This window comes from Antechinus flavipes, chromosome 3 (assembly GCF_016432865.1).
Source record: "Antechinus flavipes isolate AdamAnt ecotype Samford, QLD, Australia chromosome 3, AdamAnt_v2, whole genome shotgun sequence".
Classification (NCBI taxonomy): Eukaryota; Metazoa; Chordata; class Mammalia; order Dasyuromorphia; family Dasyuridae; genus Antechinus; species Antechinus flavipes.
Window position 1 is genome coordinate 626012180 of NC_067400.1, and position 22813 is coordinate 626034992.

At 34.9% G+C, this 22813-nt stretch overlaps 1 protein-coding gene across 2 annotated transcripts in view; it reads right to left on the reverse strand.

Annotated features, from left to right (window-relative positions):
• LOC127556638 (zinc finger protein 713-like) overlaps positions 1–22813 on the reverse strand; it is a 53388-nt gene that overhangs the window by 25260 nt on the left and 5315 nt on the right. The gene's annotated exons all lie outside the window — the stretch shown is intronic.

The window sequence follows — 22813 nt, forward strand, 5'->3', positions numbered from 1 at the left end:
ATGACCAGCGGGATGAATACAGAGAGTTCTGACAAGACTTACATGAACTGATGCTGAGTGAAATGAGCAGAACCAGGAGATCATTATATACCTCAACAATGATACTGTTTGAGGATGTATTCTGATGGAAGTGGATCTCTTTGATAAAGAGAGCTAATTCAGTTTCAATTGATCAAAGATGGGCAGAAGCAGCTACACCCAAAGAAAGAACACTGGGAGATGAATATAAACTGCTTGCATTTTTGTTTTTCTTCCTGAGTTATTTATACCTTCTGAATTCAATTCTCCCTGTGCAACAAGAAAACTGTTCGGTTCTGCACACATATATTGTATCTAAGATATACTGTAATCTATTCAACATGTGAAGGATTGCTTGCCATCTGGGGGAGGGGGTGGAGGGAGGGAAGGGGAAAATCGGAACAGAAGTGAATGCAAGGGATAATGCTGTAAAAAATTACCCTGGCATGAGTTCTATCAATAAAAAGTTACTTAAAAAACAAATAAATAAATAATGTATCAGAATTGATACATATAGCCATGTGAGAAAAACTCATTGCATTGGTTCCAAGAGGATATAGAGCACAAAAAATCTTTGCAAAATAGTGGAACAAAACAAAACTGTAATGCTGGGGCAGCAGAATCAAGGGATGGGCGTGGCAGAATGCTATACCAGTTAAATTACCAAAAAATTAGTTTACTAAATTAGAAAAAGCAAAAACAAAATTCATTTGGAGAAAACAAAAAAGTCAAGAATATCAAAGGAATGGAAAAAAGTGTAAGGAAAAGATGTTTAGCAGTATTAAATCTTAGGCTGTATTACAAGATAGTAAATATCAAAAAAAAAAAAAATACTTAGTACTGGCTAAGAAATAGAAAGAAATATCAATGGCGTAGAGAAGGTATACAATTTACAGCTGCAAACTTATAATAATCTTGTAGTTGATAAATGTTGTTAGAATCCTTACAAGCTGTTAAGTCATTAGAATTGATAGAGACAATAATTATCTAATTTAGCATAGTTCAGTATGATTGATCTGATCTTACAAGGAGGTGTTATGGGCCAGAAGAAACAAGATACTAAGTAGAGCTGATAGAAACAATGCTTGTGTTCACACCTTTAGAGAGCTCATATAAGCAAGAAGCTCTTAGGGCCACAGAGCACTCTGGGAGATTAAGAGCCAGGAGCACTCTGGGAGATACAGAAGCCCACAAGCCCTCTCTCGGAGGCAAGACAGATTCATTCACTTCATCTCACACATTGTGGTGGCTGGGCTCCTGTACTTCCCCCACTGAGACCAAGGCTGGTCTAAAAGGCTCTCCAGAAAGCTACCCAGCCCCAGGCAAGGAGACAAGAGATTCATTCCATTTTCCACCTTTGTGCTGGCTGGAGGCTGAAGGACAAACCTTTGGATTTGAAGACATTTGGAGGGAGCTCTTGGAACCAAGCTGAGAGATAGGCCTCTAAGAAAGCTACCTGGGCCCAAGGAAGGAGAAAATAAACATTTGCATTTTATCAGCATTTGAAATGATTATTACTTTTAACTGAAACTAAGGCTGCCTCCAGAAAACCTCCCCAAGAAACCTGCTCAGAGAGAACCATTATATTTTAAAGAAGAGAACACCACAAAATATAAAGACTTAAGATTGTGGACAATAATTCCTTATTTGATTTTTTTTAAGTTGGGAAACCTGAAAAATAATGACAGAAACTAGGCATAGAACCAATATTTCACACCATTTACCAAGATAATGTCTAAATGGATACATGACCTAAATATAAATAGAATTTTATTTTTAAAAATTACAATAATATAGACCATATTATCAGACTTATGGATAGGTAAACAATTTATGAATAAACAAAAGAGAGCAAAATTAGGTGCAAAATGAATAATTTTGATGACATTTTTTAAAGTTTTGTACAAATAAAATAAATATAGCCAAGATTAGAAGGAAAGTAGAAATTTTGGGAAATGTTTTATACTATGTCAAATAAAGGTCCCATATCTAAAATATGGAAAGAACTTTGTCAGATCTCTAATTCTCCAATTGATAAATGATCAAAGTGTATGAATAGACGGTTTTCCAATGAAGAAATCAAAACAATTTATTGCCATATAAAAAAGGTTCCAAAGTCACTTAACCCCAATTGTCTCCGGGGGAAAAAAAAAGGAACTGAGGCTAAGCCAAACACCATAACTGTAGATAACTCCCAGGAAGCTAAAAACTTCAGTGACGGAGGATGTTTCCTTCCGCCTAAGATGAATCAAGAATGCATTTAAGCTTGAAATCATGAGAAAGCATAAGGTCCTGGCACATTTACTGGGGCATTGTGAACTTTACATAAGATTGAGTCCCTAGAAATTAATAATATGCTTCAGAGAATTAGATCATAAAAAACAGAAAGCAGATTTGGTCACAAATCAATGCTTTCCATAATATATAGTTTTAAGAGCTATAAGCAACACCATTCGCTCTGTTGAATTATCAGCAACCCCGTCTCCTTATTTTCAACCGCCACTGGCCCATTTGTGTTGTGCTGGTCACAACAAATAACAGCAAGAATGTGGGATGATCAATTATGAAAGGTTTGATTCTTCTCAGGGGGAAAGTGATCCAAGGCAATCCCAATAGAGTCTGGACAGAAAATGCCATCTGCATCCAGAAAAAGGACAAAGAGACTAAATGTAAATCAACTCATGCTATGTTCACTTCTTTTTTCTGTCTTTCTCTCTCCCGTGGCTTTTTCCCTTTTGTTCTGATTTTTCTCTCCCAATATGATTCGTAATGTGTATTAAAAATAAATAAATTAACTAGGAGAAGTGGCTGAGTTTCTGTACGACACAGATGACACAAACACACAAAAAAGCAAGAATGGAGTACCTGATCTTGAAAATGTTTGCTTTTGACCTCAGAACACTAACAGTCCAACCAGTTTCTCCCTCAGGGTCTTTTGCATCAGCAACAGGACAATTCTAAAGTTAAAGTTCAGTAATATTTCTGAGTGAATAAAGTTTAATTGATGTTGACCCACACCAGAAATATTTGCCATCAGTTACTAGGAAAACTGCCCTTCATGTAGCACTCTATATAATTACTGGGAAAAACTGACCTGAATCGTCCATCCAAAAACAAGATACACTTTGGAAAGTCTTAAACCATCTTTTATGGATCTCCAGCAGACCTACCACAGCATGCATAATAGACAATATGAAAAAAAAAAAAATAGAAGGCGGCAAAGTACTATGATGTATCCCTCATCACCCCTCCAGAGATGGTAAACTTGTGTGCAAGAGACTCTGGTTGTAACTCCAACAGAACCTGTACTGTACAGATTTTTATCTTGATTCAAGGTTTATTTATAAAGAATTGCAAGTTACAATTAATTACACATTATGAAATAACTTTTTTAAAATGTTTTCATGATTTTAAGTGAAATTTTTTTTGTATAATCAATTGTCCTGTATATTAGCCGTAGATGTAAATGATTTTGTTTATATACAATGAGTAATAACCCCATAAGATAGGATAAGAATTCATTTGGTAAACTAAATGGGTCACTTGTTTCTCTCCCTCCCTCTCTCTCTCTCTCTCTCTCTCTCTCACACACACACACACACACGCATACAAAAAACACATATGCCCATGTGTGTATATATATGTGTGTGTATCTATGTATATGTGTATGCTTGTATTACACATGTTATATATATATATATTACAGTCAAGGACTGTATGTAACATGTATGTAACAAGGGCTTGTTTGATCTTACTGGAAAGAATTTTATTGTTTTTCCATTACATGCGTAATGCTAGTCATTACATACACTATCTCATTTTCCTCCTCACTACCTTCAGGAGTAGATGTTGTTATCCTCCTTATTACAAGGCAAGCAGAAGTTAAAAGACTTTTGTAGAGTCACAAACTACTGTCTATAGTCACATTTGAAGTCAGTCTTCCTGAATCCAGATTCAATACTCCATCAATTATATCACCTTAGTCTCCATTTAATGGAATTTTTTTTCAGAGGCCCTTTATTGATTATAATTTTCATGATTTGGTAAAGCACAAAATGTTTACTACTTACTACTACTGTTGACAATTCCTGTCTTTTTTCATTGAAAGTTCTTTATACCCTAGCACATAATTAACTTTTGTGTTGCTGTCATGCAAAAATCACAGTCATAACTTTTTTTGATTCTCTTTAGTAATCACTAGAGGTTTATCATGGTTAACTTTTGTAAAATTCTACTTAGGTCCATAATTTTTTTTTTCTTTTACTGAGGCAGTTGAGGTTAAGTGACTTGCCTAGGGTCACACATCTGGGAAGTATTAATTTTCTGAGACCAGATTTGAACTCAGGTCCTCTTGACTTCAGGGCTGGTGCTCTATCTATTGTGCCACCTAGCTGCCCATAACTTCTTATATTTTTGTTAGATTTGTCTAGATCTGAAAGGTGAGCACTGAAGTCTCCTACTGTCATAGTATTGCCATCTATTTATTTCTCTGAGTGATTCAAAGTTGCTTATTCTTTAACTACTTGGTACAAAATATCGTATAAAGGATAAAAATATGTCTTCAAAGCCAGGAAGAGCTGCCTTCAAGTCTGCCTTGTGAATACCAGCTTAGCAAATCATTTAATTTTCCAGGGGCTGTAAGTAATTCTTTGATTTGCAGAGATCACAACTGACCTGATAGTTTCCTTATCATGGAGATTTCTTTAATGATAAATTCACAAATCTAGTCCCTATGTTTACTGTTTCATTATGTCTTTAAGCATAATAGCTTCTTTATGTCTTACAACAAGTTTTTTTAGTTTGAGATTTTTCTTTTTTGCTGAGGTAATTGGGGTTAAGTGACTTGCCTAGGGTCACACATCTGGGAAGTATTAATTTTCTGAGACCAGATTTGAACTCAGGTCCTCCTGACTTCAGGGCTGGTGCTCTATCCACTGCACCACCTAGCTGGCCCTAGTTTGAAGATCTTAATTCACAAGTCACATAGAATTCTGCTCCAGTTCATTTTAAGTGTGAATGTTGTTTTAAACATTTCTTGTAAACAACTTACTAGATCCCTAATTCTAGCAAGTCTAACATTGACTGATTGCTAATTCACACTGATACCCATTTGTTTTATAGGTAAGTTCATCCAATTTGCAAAAACTTCACATCCCCTCTGTCATAATCTTTTGTCCCCAGATCCCTTTGCTAAAAAGGGGAGGGAAAAGATTAAAATCAGCACTAGTATTCTGCCATGAGAGTGGTTTTATCCAGCTTCTGTCTTTCCTCTTAAGCCAACCCCAGAAGGTCCAATGCTTTTAAAAATCCTCTCATTATCCCTCCATTGCTGAAATTTGTGTTACTAGCTTCCCATAACTATTCTACTCTCTTTTTAGATTTTCCTCATGCTACTATTTCCCTATTGAATCTAACAGATTTTCACACCAAATTCTTGAGTACATTTAAACCTTTTTTTTTTAAACCAGTTCTAAGAGATTCTATCTCTGCATATTGGTTCTGCCAAGTCCCAATTATGAGTAGTAAATTCTATTTTCTTCATTTATTCCTTAACCATTCTTCCCCCCTTCTCTTTTCTCTTTTAAAAAAATTAACAAAAAATCACACAAGAATCCTAGTTTGTTCATTTGCTTTTAAATCTTTGTAAAGCTTGAAGATAGCTGGATTATAAAAATTTCTCAAGTGTTATCCCTCTCCTAGTAAAAAGTAATTCCATGATCATTACTTAGCCATTTCAAATTACTCACATGTAGTTACCTTTCTACATTTTTCTTATGTCTAATGCTTGTTTCAAAATATTACCCAAGTTCCAAGAAAACTTGAAAGTTTTCTTTGGTAGGGAAGATCTATCCTTTCCTCCACCTCCACCATAAAATAACTAGTTTTGAAGAATGTCCTTGTTTGTAAACCTTTTAAAAATTTGAATTCCCAAAATTCCTCTTTATCAGGTAGTTTACAACATATTCTTCTCTGATTGTTACTTCAGCTTTTTAAATTCAAGTTTTTTCTTTGACCTGAAAGCTAAGGATTTGGGCTATGATATTCTTGGATGTTTTTAAGTTTCTTTTTACTTTGCTCTGAGGTTCTCATGATTTTGGCATTTTCAAGTACAGATTTTATTTTGCAGAATATTGAAAAAAAATATTCTCTTCCCAGCCTGTTTTTGATAGTATATTCCCCATTTTTTTCTTCTAATGAATGTTTTAATTTTGTCTCATTTCCTCATTCTGTTTTTGAGAGTCCATCACTTGAATAAATTTTCCATTTTTGTCTTGAGCTTCCTACTTTCTCTCCCTTCACCCCTTGCTTCCCATCTCCTGCTCTAAATTCTTTGAAAAAAAGTCTGTTTCACTTCTCATTAGACCCTCTAGGAGTCCCTGTAACCAAGACATTAAATAGGTTCTACTTGAGTTATTCTCCTGAATTTACCTCTAGAGCTTCTAGTTAATTATTTCTTCTCTATATTAGGATTTTTTTTTCTTTTTATATTTTCAGCCTAAGTGCCAGATTCTCTCTCCTACCACACTCATTTGGTAAAGCTACTTCCAGGGCTCCCTTCATACGTGTTTTTGTAACACTAAACTGAAGCAAGGAACTGGAGCTAAGCCTTGTCTTTGGGTGGTGTAATTGCATGATGGTTTCAGGCCAATCCTTTATGTGTGATGAAAAAAACCCAATTAGATAAGAGCATGTTCTTTGTTTTCAGATATCATTCTGCTGCCTTGCCTTCTTTTCTCCATGTGGCCTTGAGCAAGCCCTGCGGTTGACTTCACAAGGTCAGGAACTGATATACTACAGTTGTAAGACAACTTTATCAGAGATGATTCTGTTTTAAGATACCCAACCAGAACAGCTGCAAGCTTCCAACCACCTACCTTTTCAAAGGAAAATGAGTGTTCCTAAGTTAGTTTCACTGAATTGTTGCTTCATAATACTCAATTTTTCTCAAGATATTTCTCAGAACTGGGCTTTAATCCAAAATTATCAAAATACCAGCTTTACCATAAGTACAAGTTATTGAATTTGAACTTGTAAACTTGGTATATTACCCTGTCGAGATCCAGACCTTGAGACATGAGACACTTTTCAGCTTCAGATAATCTCCAAAATGGACAGAAAGCTCATTTGTAAATAATTGAAGTATGGCAGAACCTAGTATGGTGCTTTCAAGAAAAAATAAATGGTGAAGAGATACCGATAGTCTAGTCCTCTGTTAGGGATATGTGGTGTGTAAGTTCCTTGAGAAGGCAGGGAGCTTCATTTTTGCATTTATATTCCCAGAACCAAGCCCTAATTTTTCACTCATCCATTTGTTTTCCAGGTGTTACTGAGCCACCATTAACATCCAAAATACTGTGGAGAAGGCTGGGTTGAGATTAAAAGGGGATGCTTTACAAATATTCATCTGCTCTCCATAACATCTTGTAAGATTATTATCTCCATTTTATAATTGAGGTCACGAAGTATGACAGATGTTGTGACTTGCTCAACTACTAAGTGTCTGAAGCCACATTTGAACTCTGGTCATCTTGACTCTGGATCCAGAGCTCTCCTCTGCCACCTAGCTATCTCTAGGTAACTCAATCATACAGCGGGAGGGCAAATGTTCTGACAAAGAAAATGGCACACTATCCAAAACTCGAAAGCTCATGAGTCTGACCAAATTCTAAGGTGTATTATTAGTGCCCACATATGAGACCCCATATATTATGCCCACGTTACTGTCCATTATTTAACGAAGCTAGAAAAGTGAACAAATAAAGCCAGCTTTTACTGGCTTCATCAAAGTGATGGCAGACTACATTTTAAAGTTACAGAATTGGATCGTGTTCATTGTTCAATGCCACTTGGACAGGAAGTTTTCAAAGGTCTGCCTCCAGAAAAAGTGATTTTGTTTCCAGTTTAACATCTATTCATTCTAAAAGCATTTAAAAGCAGTTAGAACAATTCCATCCCCTTTTCCCCCACCAAATCTAGAAAATTTGTGTAAAATATTTTGGCCTTCCCTTCGTTACAGAAAAGTCTGAATTATATTAAAAGAAAAAATGTTGAAATTGTGCAAAACTATATATATATTTAATACATTTCTGAGTTTCTAAACTTTTTCTGTCATTTGCTGGCCTTTGCATGTCATCTCTAGCTTCCACAAAATTCCCCCCAACTTGCTGGTGTGTGTGTATGTGTGTGTGTATGTGTGTGTGTGTGTTTTGTTTTTTTTTTGTCTGAGGCAATTGGGATTAAGTGACTTGCCCAGGATCACACAGTAAGGAAGTGTTGTTTCTGAGACCAGATTTGAACTCAAGTTCTCCTGACTTCAGGGCTGGTACTCTATCCACTGCCTACCTAGCTGCCCCTGAATTTGCTATTTCTTTTGCTGACCCACAATGTATTGAAATTGCGATGGGAAAAGTCATGATGTAAAAAGGATAACTATCTGTGTAAGTGTTTAGGTATGAATTGTGTGGGGAAGAGAGGGAATCAGGCAAATCCAGAGGTTCTTAAACATATTATTAATTTAGCAGCATGGTAAACCCCCAAACCCTCTTCTTAGGTTTTTTAATTCATCAAGTTGATGAATTTAAAGATGAGGAAACTAAGAGGTTAGATTGTCTGAGAGCGACCGACCAAGTATATAAGGATGAATTTAAACTTAGAGCTTTTTTTTTTTTTCTGAGGCAATTGGGATTAAGTGACTTGGCCAGAGCCACACAGCTAGGAAGTGTTAAGTGTCTGAGGTCACATTTGAACTCATGTCCTCCTGACTTCAGAGCTGGTGCTCTATCTACTGTGCAACCTAGCTGCTCCAGAACTCAGGTCTTCTTGATTCAAGGTGTAGCACTCATATTTCGCACTACCTCGTTGCCTCAATACCAGAATTACAAAAAATACTTATTTCGAAATGAAGTTATAAAATAATTCTTAAAATAACTTAACCATCTTCTTAAGGTCCCCAACTCAGATAACTATCTCATCCGATTTAAAAAAGTGTGACAAGATGTACTAACACCTTATGCAGGCAACATAGTTCAAAATCCTATTAAGGAATAATCTAAGTGCAAAAAAAATCTGATCAATTTACACGTCTTTGAAAGGCAGTGAAATATAGAAACCTCTCTAAGGAAGTTTGGATTTGCTGGGAAACTTGGACAAAACCAGCAAACTACATGATTTTAAACGCCTGGAAGTCTCTAATCAAACTCTTGAGAAAAAAATCACTTGAGAACAGGAGACTGCCTTGAATAAAGTTTCCTTTCATGCCATCATCACCTACCCAGCAGGACCTCATACTTTATACTCCAGCAATAAGTTTCCTTGTTTCTTGAACCACTCCATGCATTCTCAATGGCTGTCCCTCCCCACTGCAACTGGAATTATCTTCATCTCTGCTTGCTAGCTTTTCTAACTTCATTTAAATCCCACCTAAAATACCACCTTCTATAGGAAGCCTTTCTCAATACTTTTTAATGCCTTCCCTGTTATCTCATTTGTCCAGAGTTATTTTGCATGTTGTCTCTTCCAAGAGACAATGAGCTCCTTGAGATCAAGAACCGTTTTTTGTCTCTGTAGAGGATAGAGTTAATGAAGAAATGCAGATTCAAGTTCTTACAAAAAGCTCAATAGAAAAACTCCACTATATTTTGGGGGAACAGTACAATCTAAAATTTTGAGTCCACACTCCTTTAGATCCTATATATACTTATGGGAATGTCACACACTTTTATGGATGGGCTCGTTGAATCAATTACACCACCACAGAAAATACCCACCTGGGTTACCCATAAAGAAATATGTTGCACCAAAGTTCTGTGATGGCTCTGAGTAGTCCCAGAGTCTAGATGTTCTATAGCTACTATGACCAGGATCTGTCCTAATTAATGAAGAAATCACTAAGAATATAAACATAAATCTTCAACAAGCCTCATTCCACATTCTCCACCCAGCACTCTCAAGTCCATTCAAACGGACCTTTTCTGTTCCTTTACCGTGATGTTCCATTTCCTTTTTCTAAGCTTTAATACCGCCCATTCCTCTCACCTGAAATGAACATCTTCGCTACCTTCTCTTTCTCAGAACCTAAGTTTGGAAGCAGAGACAATCTCATTCTTCGTATTTGTGTCCCCACCACCTGGCACAATGCCTGCCTGACCCGGAGTGAAAGCTTAAGTAACATTTGTTGGTAGACTGAATTGATAAATTCTGGCCAAGTAAAAACTACATATATTCCCTGCTCTTAATCTTTTACTGGCATAGATGATATCCTTATCAAACTTGATGATACAATGATAGTAATGACAACTAAGACATGGAATAAATTTGTCAAGATTTAAAAAGATCTGGTCACTGGACTCAAGCTATGAAAATTAACTTAGAATTTTTTTATGCTTGGATCAAAAAACCGATTTCACAATTCAAAAGGAGGTATGGTTAGATAATATGTAGGTTTTAGTGAACTGCAAGTTTAATTACTCATTCATTTACTAAAGACAGCAAAAAACCCCAAAACAAAACAATAAAAACTAATGTTATCTTTGCTGCATTGATAAAATAACTTGTAAGAGTAAGAACAGAATGATGGTTAACTCTGTACTGACAAAACCATAGCTTTAATACTGTGTTTAGTTCTGGATTATAATATATACACATGTTCACTTATATAATAATAACTAGTATTTATACAACACTTTAAAGTTTGCAAAGTGCTTTAAAAGTCCTCTCACTTGATGTAAAAACATGTTTTGATTATGTTTTTTGCAACCGCTCAATGATTTCATTGATGTACGGTATTCTCAATGAGAAAACTCCCTTTTATCAACATAGACCAGGAGTCACTCTTCAACTCATACATAGGTAATTAATGTCATTTTGTTTTACACCACATTCATTTCACCTTACACACACTTTACACACACCTTACACCCTCCCTTCCTTCCTCTCTCTCTCATTTCTACTCTATCCACTCTCAAGCTTATCCTAAAGGTTGGGCTGCCTTTGGAAGTCTCTAGACATCTTTAAGTAAAGTCTGGGTAATCCCCTAACTATAATATAGCAAGATTTCTTTCATATATACACTGGATAAGCTTCTGAAGTCCTTTTCAACTCTGAAATTCTAAGAGTAATGCATGCTACTTCGATAGAATATAGCATGATGATATTACTTGCTCACATTTTTTGTATTTATAGGTCACAGATTATAGGGGGGTTAAAGGAGTAGCATGGCATAGTGGAAGGGAAGCAACCTTGTATTTAGCTAAAATAATGATTTTACACCCAGGTCAGTCACTCACTAGCTGTATGATCATGATCAATGCAATTAACTTTCCTAGTCATCAGCTTTGTCATCTGTAAAATTAAGAAGGGATTGGAATAGATTTCAAATGTCACATCCAAGAATTCCACAAATTGGTGGTCATTTCCCCTTTCTAAATAAAAGATTTTGCATACTCGATGAGTGTGCGCTGACTGAATTTCTCTCTAATATAAATAATCTTATGATAAAAGATGTCTTTTGTCAATCTTTTTCATTTTCTTTGAATTAAAAAGGTTCCTTTCCAATATGAATTCTCTGGTGTACAGCAAGATTTCCTTTTTGCCTAAATGCTTTTCCACACTCACAACATTTATAAGACTTCTCTCCAGTATGAATTCTGTGATGTATAGTAAGGTATCTCTTCTCTTTGAAGGCTTTACCACATTCATTACATTTATAGGATTTCTCTCCAGTATGAACTCTCTGATGATCATTAAGGGTTCCTCTCTGTCTAAAGGCTTTACCACATTCATTACATATATAGGGTTTCTCTCCAGTATGAATTCTATGATGCATAGTAAGACCTGAGTTGGAGCTAAAGGCTTTGCCACATTCATTACATTTATAGGACTTCTCTCCAGTGTGAACTTTCATGTGGATAGTAAGGTAACCTTTATCTGTGAAGGCTTTCCCACATATATTACATATAAATGGTTTTTCCCCAGTATGAATTCTATGATGTACAGCAAGGTATCCCTTATCTCTGAAGGCTTTCCCACATACATTACATTTGTAAGATTTCTCTCCAGTATGAATTTTCTGATGTATAGTAAGGTATCCCTTGTCTGTAAAAGCTTTTTCACACACATTACACTTGAATGGTTTTTCTCCAGTATGAATTCTCTGATGTACAATAAGATATCCCTTATCCCTAAAGGCTTTCCCGCATATGTTACATTTAAATGGTTTTTCACCAGTATGAATTTTCTGATGTACAGCAAGATTCCCCTTCTGCCTAAAAGCTTTCCCACATTCATTACATTTATAGGATTTCTCTCCAGTATGAATTTTCTGATGTATAGTAAGATGTCCTCTCTCTCTGAAGGCTTTTCCACATACATTACATAAATAGGATTTCTCTCCAGTATGGATTTTTTGATGTATCATGAGGTATCCCCTATCTCTGAAGGCTTTCCCACATTCATTACATTTATAGGATTTCTCTCCAGTATGCATTTTCTGGTGATCAGTAAGGTGTCCTCTTTGTCTAAAGGCTTTCTCACAATTATTACACTTATAGGGTTTTTCTCCGGTATGAATTCTCTGGTGTATAGTAAGGACTGAGTAGGATATGAATGCTTTCCCACATTCAATGCATTTATAGGATTTTTCTCCAGTATGAATTTTCTGATGTAAATTAAGGCTTCCTCTCTGGCTGAAGGCTTTCCCACATTCATTGCATTTATAGGATTTCTCTCCAGTATGAATTTTAAGATGTATTGTAAGGTATCTTCTCTCTCTGAATGCTTTCCCACATTCAGTACATTTATATGGTTTTAATCCTGTATGAATTCTTTCATGTACAGTAAGGTATGAGTTATAATTGAAAGTTTTCCCACATTGGTTACACTGATAGGATTTCTCTCCATTTGAATTTCTTGGCTGTATACTAAGGCCTGAGTTATAGCTGAAGGCTTTTTCACATTCATTACACTGATAGGATTTGTCTCCAGTCTGAATTCCCTGATGTACAATAAGATGTTCCATCTGCCTGAAGGTTTCACCACATTCATTAGTATTTATTGTGAGTCTTCTCATGGATGACTCTCCCAAATAATTTCCCTCCTCTAGAGTTGAGTCCTTGGTTTCACATGTACTCTCCTGATAAAGGGGACCTGAAAGAAATAAGATAATATAAATAATTCCTTCTCTTTGTTCTAAAAGGATATTATTGATATCTAAAAGATAAATTACATCATTTAGAATGATAGTCAAGTGGCTCTCTTCCACAATGAGAGGATTCAAACCAGTTCCACTTGTAAAGTGAAGAAGAGATCTATCTACACCCAGAGAGAGAACCGTGGGAACAGAGTGTGAAACACAACATAGCATTGTCACTCTCTCTGTTGTTATTTGCTTGCATTTTGTTTTCTTTCTCAGTTTTTCTTTTCCTCCCTTCTTAATTTGGTTTTTCGTGTGCAGCAAGATAACTGTATAAATATGTATACATATATTGGATTTAATATGTATTTTAACATATTTAACATGTATTAGACTACCTGACATTTAGAGAAAGGGTTGGGAGAAAGGAGGGGAAAATTTGGAACAAAAGGTTTTGCAAGGGTCAATGTTGAAAACATTGCATATGCTTTGTAAATAAATAATTGGAAAAAAAAAAAAAAGAATGATAGTCAATATGTAAACAGTAGTGACAGGGAACTAAAGAACTAAAGTGTTTAAGATAACTAGGTGGTCAACACAAAAGGAATTCCCATCTATTTTAAGGCATCTATAAATATCAGAATAACTGTTAGTATGCTAGCTTAGGGAAAATTTCTAAATTTCAAAAAAGCTAAAACTAACTTAGTTCTGGCAATGAATATTTTCTAATCCTAATCTAATTCTGATCTCTGCATGAAAACAAAACCATCCTGAAAAGAGCAATGGTCCTAAAATCAGAGGACATGGATTTAAATCCCACCTTTGAAACTACTTTTATGAATTTGAGCAAATTACTTAATCTCTCCGGATCTCAGTTCCCTCATCTATAAATCGAATATATAGCATTTCAAGTCTTATTGAGACTAATGATCTTTGAATTGGATGGCTTATGAACATTCAAAATGAAAGCTCTGATGAAATGAAAGCCCAGCACGGTTTGAAAATGAATAAATAATGTAAAACTAACCTTGTCTCTCATGCTCTTATTAGTGAAGACACTATAAACATTTAATATTTAAATTTCAGCAAGGTATTGGATGTCAATGTTTAGAAAAATATAGGTTGGATGATAGAAGAGCTAGAAGAATTTAGGTACTCTGAATAATTTTGATCAAAGATTTTTTTATTAATGGGCTACTAGAAACCTAAATAAGATTCTCAATAATTGTCCAATCCTTGTTATGAGTTTTTTGTCAAAACCCTACATCAGAAGCTCTTAATATGCCTTCCAATGATCCCCAAGGAATCTGTGGATTGCTAGATTCACTCTCCCCATCCTCTGCTACTAACGGAGAGTATAAATTTCTGTGTGAAAAAGTTATTCTAATTTCTAACTGAAAATGAGCATTTTTAAAACCATTATGAATGTAGGAAACACATTTTGGGAAGGTGTTCTTCCCCAGTCCTGTCAAAGAATCCATGGCACAAAATGAGTTAAAAATTATTCTGCCCTAATGAAATTATTTTCATTCATTATGAATTTATAATAAACCAAAAAATACTATAGATAAGTGCTTACTGACTGGCTGATTGCTGTTAAATGAAAACTCCTTAGAAAAATGGTAAAGATGTTTAGGTAAGAAGTATATATCTCACAACATATAAGAAGTTCCAAATGGTTATACAATCCAAATACAAAAAAGCCATCAAAGGGTATCTGTTTTGTTTCCACTTCTTTACTACTACAAAAAGTTCTGTTATAAATATTTTGGTTGATATGACATATTGCTTTTTTCTTTTGGTCTTGATTTAGCCGTAGTAGATGAAATATATTGGGATGTCAAAGGTCAAAAACTATGGATACACCAGTCACTTTCTTAGCATAATACCAAAGCTGCTAATTTTATAGCACTATTTTCTGTAATACCAAAGAACTGGGGGGGAAAATGCCCATTGGTTGGGGAATGGCTAACTTATAATATAGGAATTTAATAGAATGTTTTAAGTGTTTTGTACAGTGAACTGGCTGCACAGTAGACTAGACTTGGAATCGGAAAAATCTGAGTTCAAATCTCACTTCACACTCTTACTGTGTTAACTGTGGATAAATCACTTCCCTCATCTGTAAAATGTTAACTAACTCAAAATCCAAAGCAATCCCAATAGATTTTGGATAGAAAATGAAATCTGCATCCAGAAAAAGATCTAAGGAGACTGAATGTAAATCAACACATGCTATGTTCAATTCTCTTTTCTTTTTTTTAATCTCTTCTATGGTTTTTCCCTTTTCTCTGATTTTTCTCTCCTAACATGATTCATAAAACAATGTGTATTGAAAATAAACTTTAAAAAAATTTTTTTATACTAACTCAAAAAGCTGTTGCGAGGATCAATTGAAATAATATATATAAAATTCTTCACAAACATTGGAGCACTTCATAAATGCTAACTATTAATCCTATTGTGCTGTCAAACAGTGAATATGAATACAGAGAAGTATATTAAAACTCAGAAAAGCAATATACATAACTATATCAATGTAAGTAGAAAGAACAAAAAAAATCATAATAATGATCAAGCTTGACACCAAAGAAAAGATAAAAGACTGCATCTGTCTCCTATTTTTCTATAGATATGTTGGGATTATGAGTTTATATCTCTACATATAATGTTGGATTTGGTTCAATCAGCAAAAACTTATTAAGTACATACAATGTATTAAGCACTTACATGGTTGTTGGAGATACAATTAAAATGAAAGAAATAATCTATACTTTAAAAATCTTATATTTTAAAGGGAAAGATAAGTACATATATAAGTATATATAAGATAAAAGTAGCTAAACATAATTTGAGAGAGAAAGGACTGTTGTGCAAAGAAAATGTTTCATTCAGAAGGTATTTGAGTTATGTCTTTAAAAAAGAGAGAGGTTCTATGAGGAAAAGCATATACTCCAGATATTAGGGTGGCCACTGAAAAGGCATGAAAAGAGAATACAGAGAGTTTTGTAGGAGGAACAAAGAGAAGACCAGTTTAACTGGATGGAAGACAGCTGGAAGAGTAATAACATTCAATGAGACTAGAAAGACAGGTTGGGTTCAGATTGTAAAGGATTAAATCTATATAAAAGAGTTTATATTTTCTCCTACAGGCCATTGGAAATTGATAGAAGTTACTGGAATTGATTGAGCAAGGGAGTCACATGATCAGATCTTCACTTTAAAAAAATCATTTGTAGGATGGAATGGAGTAGTGAAATATTTGAAGCAGGTAATTTGGAGGGTATTACCATAATCTAAGTCAAAGGTGATTCAGGCCTAGACTAAGATTTCCATTCATTCTGTGAATAGAAAGAAGGGATCATATATAAAACACAAACAGCAAGATTTGGAAACTATTTAGATATGTGCAGTGATGCAGAATCCATGACATTGCCAATATTGCAAACCTGAGACTGTGGATGGATGGTGCTTCCTTTACCAGATCAATGAAAACTCTGGAAGAGGGAAAGATTCAGGGAAAAAGATGAGTTCAGTTTTAGGATGTTTAGTTCAACATCTCAAAATTCAAAGTGCAACAAAATCAAATTCTGGAAGAGAAAAACTGGGGAAAAGATAATTAATTTGATTTTAGAAGTTTAAGATGTCTCTATAACATTTAACTGGTAGATTAGGCAGCAAAGGAGACTGAAAAGGAGCAGTCAGACTGGTAGAAAATATATATCCAGGAATATGAGTGACACAAAATCCCAGAGAAGAGACAGCATTCTAGAGGACAGGGTATACAACAGTATCAAATATAGCAGATAGGTCAAGAAGTAGTAGGGCTAAGAAAAGACCATCTGATCTGGCAACTAAGAGATTATGGGTAACTTTGGGCAATGATGTAGGGAAGTGATAAAGGCAGAAGCTGAACTGAAAAGGGTTGAAGAGAAAGAAGTAAATGGAGGCAGTAACTAGGGTCAACTTTTCCAAAGAGTTTGGCTGAGAAAAGGAGGAAATATGGAGAACAAGCACTTGAAAGGATAATAGAAAGGTTTTTTCAAGTATATGTTTAGAGGGGCTTGACTTGGCAAAATGACTACTTCTCTAAGACTGGAGAAAAAGAAGAAAGTGGGAGATAATGTCAATTGATTTTAAGATAAAGAGAACTGGAAAACAAGAAGCTCACATCAAATAATCTACATTTTTTCAGTAAAGTTAGAAGCAAGGTCCTCAGCTGAGAAAGAAAAGGAGAAGGTGTGTAGTAGTTAAGAAGAGCAAAGAAAGATTAGAATAGCTTCTGTGGAGAATCAGAGATAGAATCAAATACAGAGGAATAAAAAGACGGCCCTTCTGTAAAAAGGGTCCAATTGAGGTTGAATAATATGAATTTGTAATGTCACGAGTCAATATGGTGATAAGACCTCCCCCAGCTTCATTCAGAAGCTCTAATGTGCTGATTAGTTTTGTTAATTTGACATTTCTCTCTCTTCCTTTTCCTTTCCCTCTCCCTCTTTTGTTATAAGATGGCTCTCTAGGAGAAAGAGAGAGAGAAGGGGATATATTGGGAAATGAAGGCAATATAAAAATAAAATATATCCATAAAAATTTTCAATGAATTCAGCAAGGTGGGGCTAAAAAACAAGTAAATAAAGAGAGTAAAATTTAATGAAGATGAAGTATAATGCTTTGGATTTAGGTTTAAAACATTATTTGTATCATTACAAGATAAGAAGTACTGGTGTGAGAGCAGATCATGTTCAAAAATTTCTGTTTTGCTTTACTACAAGTTCAACAGGTTATAATGACCTAGAAAAAAAAATCCAAATTAAAAATTTTAGGGATAGGGGCTGGCCTTGAGATTTTATTGGAACAGACTAGTCTCCTCCAGGAACTTCCTCCACTAATGAATAACTAGATTAACTGACCTTCCAAAGGCACAAAAGCTATAGGTGTCATAGGAAGGACAAGAATCTGGGTCTTCCTGCCTCTGAGACCAGCTCTCTATCAAATATACCACATTGCCTCGAAACTGACTGAATCTTAGGTTGAAATACATAGTGAGTAACCAGATCAACCCAAAATAGCTGATTAACTATAGTTTCTACTGTTCAGACCATATTTGGGATTTATGTGCAATTCTCTATACTGTATATCTTTTGAATATTGCATTGAAAAATTGAAGTTGTCCAGAGAAATGGTGATGGGATACAGAATAATCAAGAAACTTTTTTTTTTTTTTTTGCAGATTTATTTTACCTTTATACTATTTGTTGGCCTTCTCAAGATAGAAACATTTTTATGAAAAATGAATGAAAAAAATAGCATGGTTTAGCTTTTAGATATATTTATAAATACATTGTTATTATTTAGAGGCTATGCTATTTTCTTCACCTTGAGGGGCTAACTTATAAGAAGAAATACCATAGAGGTAATTCAGAGTAGTTCCAATGGTCTTGTGATGAAGAAAGCCATCTGCAACCAAAGAGAGGACTGTGGGAACTGAATGTGGATCACAACATGGTATTTTCACTCTTTTTTTGTTGTTATTTGCTTTCATTTTGTTTTCTTTCTCATTTTTTTCTTTTTAATCTGATTTTTCTTGTGCAGCACGCTATTTGTGGGAATGTGTATAGAGAGATTGCACATGTTCAACATATAATTAGATCTCCTGCTGACTGGAGGAGAGAATGAGGAAAAGGGAGGGGAAAAAAATAGACACAAGTTTTTGTAGGGGTGAATGTAGAAAATTATCTATGTATATATTTTGAAAATAAAAAGCTTTAATTAAAAAAAGAGCTATCAGACTTATTATTACTTCTATAAAGCAAAACTGGGGTCAATCAATGCCTAAAATCTATATAGAAAAAATACTAGACCCAAAATCAATTAACTAACAGGCATTTACTAAGTATTCTTCTGTTCAGGGTCTTTGTCATACAACAAGATAGAGCAAAACTATGGTGAAACACCAAACAAAACTCTTGAATGAGTTCTTGAAAGAGGGGCGCAGGGAAAGATGGCAAAAAATAAGTTGGAACATATGGATTAGGGCATCAAGAAATAAAAGTGCAAGATTGGTAAATTAATTAAAAGTCACTGGCCTAAATATTAGAACACTTTGTTTCAAAACAAGTCTGAATGTCATAAAACTGCCACTAAAGAACATTCTATGTGTAGGAACAATAGATATAGAAACAAATGAATGACTACTCTATACAAACATAATAAAAAGAAAATCATTTTTGGAGGGCACAAACAATTAAAAGGGATCAGGAAAGGTGTCACATGTGACTGGTATTTGAGCTGAGCTTGAGGGAAAGACAGGTAGGTGCCATGGTGCTTAGAACTCAGGGCCTGAAGTCAGGAAGTCTCATCTTCTTGAGTTCAAATCTAGCCTCAGATACTTATAGCTGTGTGACGCTGGGCAAGTCACTTAACTCTGCATCAATTTCCTCCTATGTAAAATGACCTGGAGAAGGACATGGCAAACCATTCCATTATCTTTGCCAAAAAAACACACAAAATAAGATCATGAAGAGTTGGACACAACTAAAAATGATTGAACAAAAAATATATCTTTAGTAGACAGGATAATATTTTTTATTATCATGTAATATTATTATAACTATCCCTGAATTAGCTGTTTGCATACAATCATATCAGAGCAGTTAGTGGAAAAAGTACCAGATAAAGTACTAAAGCCAAGAAGACTCATCATCCTAAATTCAAATCTGCCCTCAGACACTTACTAGCTACATGACCCTGGACAAGTTACTTAACCCTGTCTGCTTCAGTTCATTAAGATTGCGATAGCAATATGGGCAAGAAGGATTGCGATAGCAATATGGGAAGCTGCGACAGGAAGCCAGCTAGCAGAGAGAGAGATCTCAACTGAAACATCGTCGCAATGGCAAAAGCAAGCAGTCTCTCCTCCCCTTCCTTTTCCACTCCCCTGCCTCCACCCACCAGAATCGTCATTTTCTATACAACACATCAGTACTTGCACAAAGAGTGGGCGGGGCCATTCTTTCTCCAAGCTTATATATTAATAGAGTAAGGTCCAATTACTATTTAGCCTCATGTGCTTGGGACCTCAGTGCATCAACTCAAGCCTCAGCCCATTACAATTATTATGTAATATTATTATAACTATCCCTGAATTAGCTGTTTGCCTACAATCATATCAGAGCAGGTAGATAGTGGAAAAAGTACCAGATAAAGTTCTAAAGCCAAGAAGACTCATCATCCTAAATTCAAATCTGGCCTCAGACACTTACTAGCTATATGACCCTGGACAAGTTACTTAACCCTGTCTGCTTCAGTTCATTACCTGTAAAATAACTGGAGAAGGAAATGACAAACTAGTATCTCTGTCAAGAAAATCTCAAATAGGGTTACAAAGAGTTGGATATAAACAAACAACAACAAACAATCATAGACTATCAATCAACTAGACAATCAAACTAAGATCAGAATGAAAGGAAAGATTAATGATAAAAAAAAGATATGGTATGGAAATCAAGTGCTAAACTTTTAACAATTTAAACAAATCTGAAATAAAAAAATGTGAAATGGACAACTGAAATCATACTACAGGTTATCATAACTTAATAAATTTGACCAATGTAAATTAACTGTCACAGCAGTGGAAAAGGTATGTTTTCGCTATCAAGGACAGTGAAATCACAATATTTAAATCTTAATGTTCGTTATGAATCTGCTTTTAAGGGAATGAGAAATAGCACCAAATAAGAACAGGAAAAGCAGTCAGATTGTACCAAATTTATCTACAGAACACTGCTAGAGGTAACACAAATGTCAGGGTGTAAAGGGACAGATACACTAACTATTTCAAAGGAGATTACCAATAGTATGAGGAAAATCCCAAATCTTACAAATACTGAAAAAAGCTGACTCTGAGGTCAATAACTAATCATCTAAATGTCTTCTAGTTGGTCTTCAATGTTCTCCCTATTCCTCACCCCCATTTCAGTCTATCTTCTACTTAGCTTCTCAACATGATTTAATGAGCAGGTCTGACCATGTCACTCCATTCAATAAACTCCAATGACTCCCCCACTTTCACTACCTCCAAGATCAAATATAAAATCTTATTTGGCTTTGGAGCCCTTCATAATCTGTTCCATTCCTATGTATCCAGTTTTATTACAACCTTTTATATACACTACAATTCAGTAATTGGCTTCCTTGCTATCCCTCACATTTGACAGTTCATCTCCTCACTCTATTTTTCAAATAAATAAAAACTTGGAATTCTCTCCATTCTTAACTCTACTTCCTGATTTCCTTCAAGTCTCGGATAAAATACGATCTTCTGCAAGAAGCCATTCCTAATCTCCCTTACTACCAGTGCCTAATCTCTAAGATTACTTCTGCATATATAGAAATGTATATGTTTATATATGTATATATGTAGTTATGTAGTTATATATGTATATGTATAATCACACACACACTATATATATATATATATATATATATCTGGTTTGTAGATAATTGTTTATATGCTGTCTCTCCATTAGACTGTGAACTCCTTAAGAATAGAAATTGTTTTTGCACATTGCCCAGCACATAGTAGGAACTTTATAAATGCTTAACTTAACTCCTCTACCATTTATACAAAATTCATCGATACATTAACCAAGGATATCCTTGAGAAGGGTATTAAACTAAAACAAGCAAGATTAAGCAATATTCAATAATGAATCACATGTTTACCATTTTAAAATGTGCTGATAGGGAGAATTTAAGATCCCATCTGAGCTTAATGTTAATTAAGTAAAAACATTTGATTGGGCTAAGCAAAATGTCACCATAAAAAGTCTAATTTCCATTAAAATCATTCAAGATATCTTAAAAAGTTCTAATTAAAGAAATGACTTTGTTGGATGACTCTCTGATCATAAATATTAGGTAAGACATAAAAGAGAGAGTAGACCTGCTTGTTAAAAATTCTTTCCCACTGTGATGGAAGAGATCTACCCTGGAGGTTAAATTTAAAGGGGGTTCCTTTGTGTATCATCTTCTTTGTCAATGATGTTGTGTAGGTTACATTATGTTCCAGAACGATATCATGGCTTTCATGGAAAGAAGCTCTCATTCAAAACTAATGTGATCATCCACTCTTAAGTAAGTGAAAAATGCTTAACTGCCCAAACACAAGGATAGGCAGTTTGTAGATCTTGTTCATCAATATATATATTTGGAACATATAATATAGAAGAAACTGGGCCTAGAGTCCAACAAGAGAAGAGCAAGCCAGACTGCCTCTGAGAAACTGCATACATACTTCTCATGAAAGCAGAGGTCTATCTTTTTAACATTCTATCAATGTTGCTATATGGCAAAGAAATATAAAATATTAAAGTCTCTGAAGAATTAAAAATGAGTCTCACACAGAGAGCAGGTAGAGGACCATCGTGTATGCCCCCAAATGCATACATTAGATGTGGGAGTAAGATAATCTGGAATCCAGTTCTACTCCCTCTAGTCATAAGATCCTGACCAAGCCATTTTTCTTCCTTTTCTGTTTGGATCTCTAAAATGGGAGGCTTAGACTAAATCATCTCAAAGTCTTTTTGCAGTTCTAATTTCAAATGGAAAACAATTTAAAATTGAAGGTAAGTGACAAAGGGAACTCATCTCACAGATATTCCATCA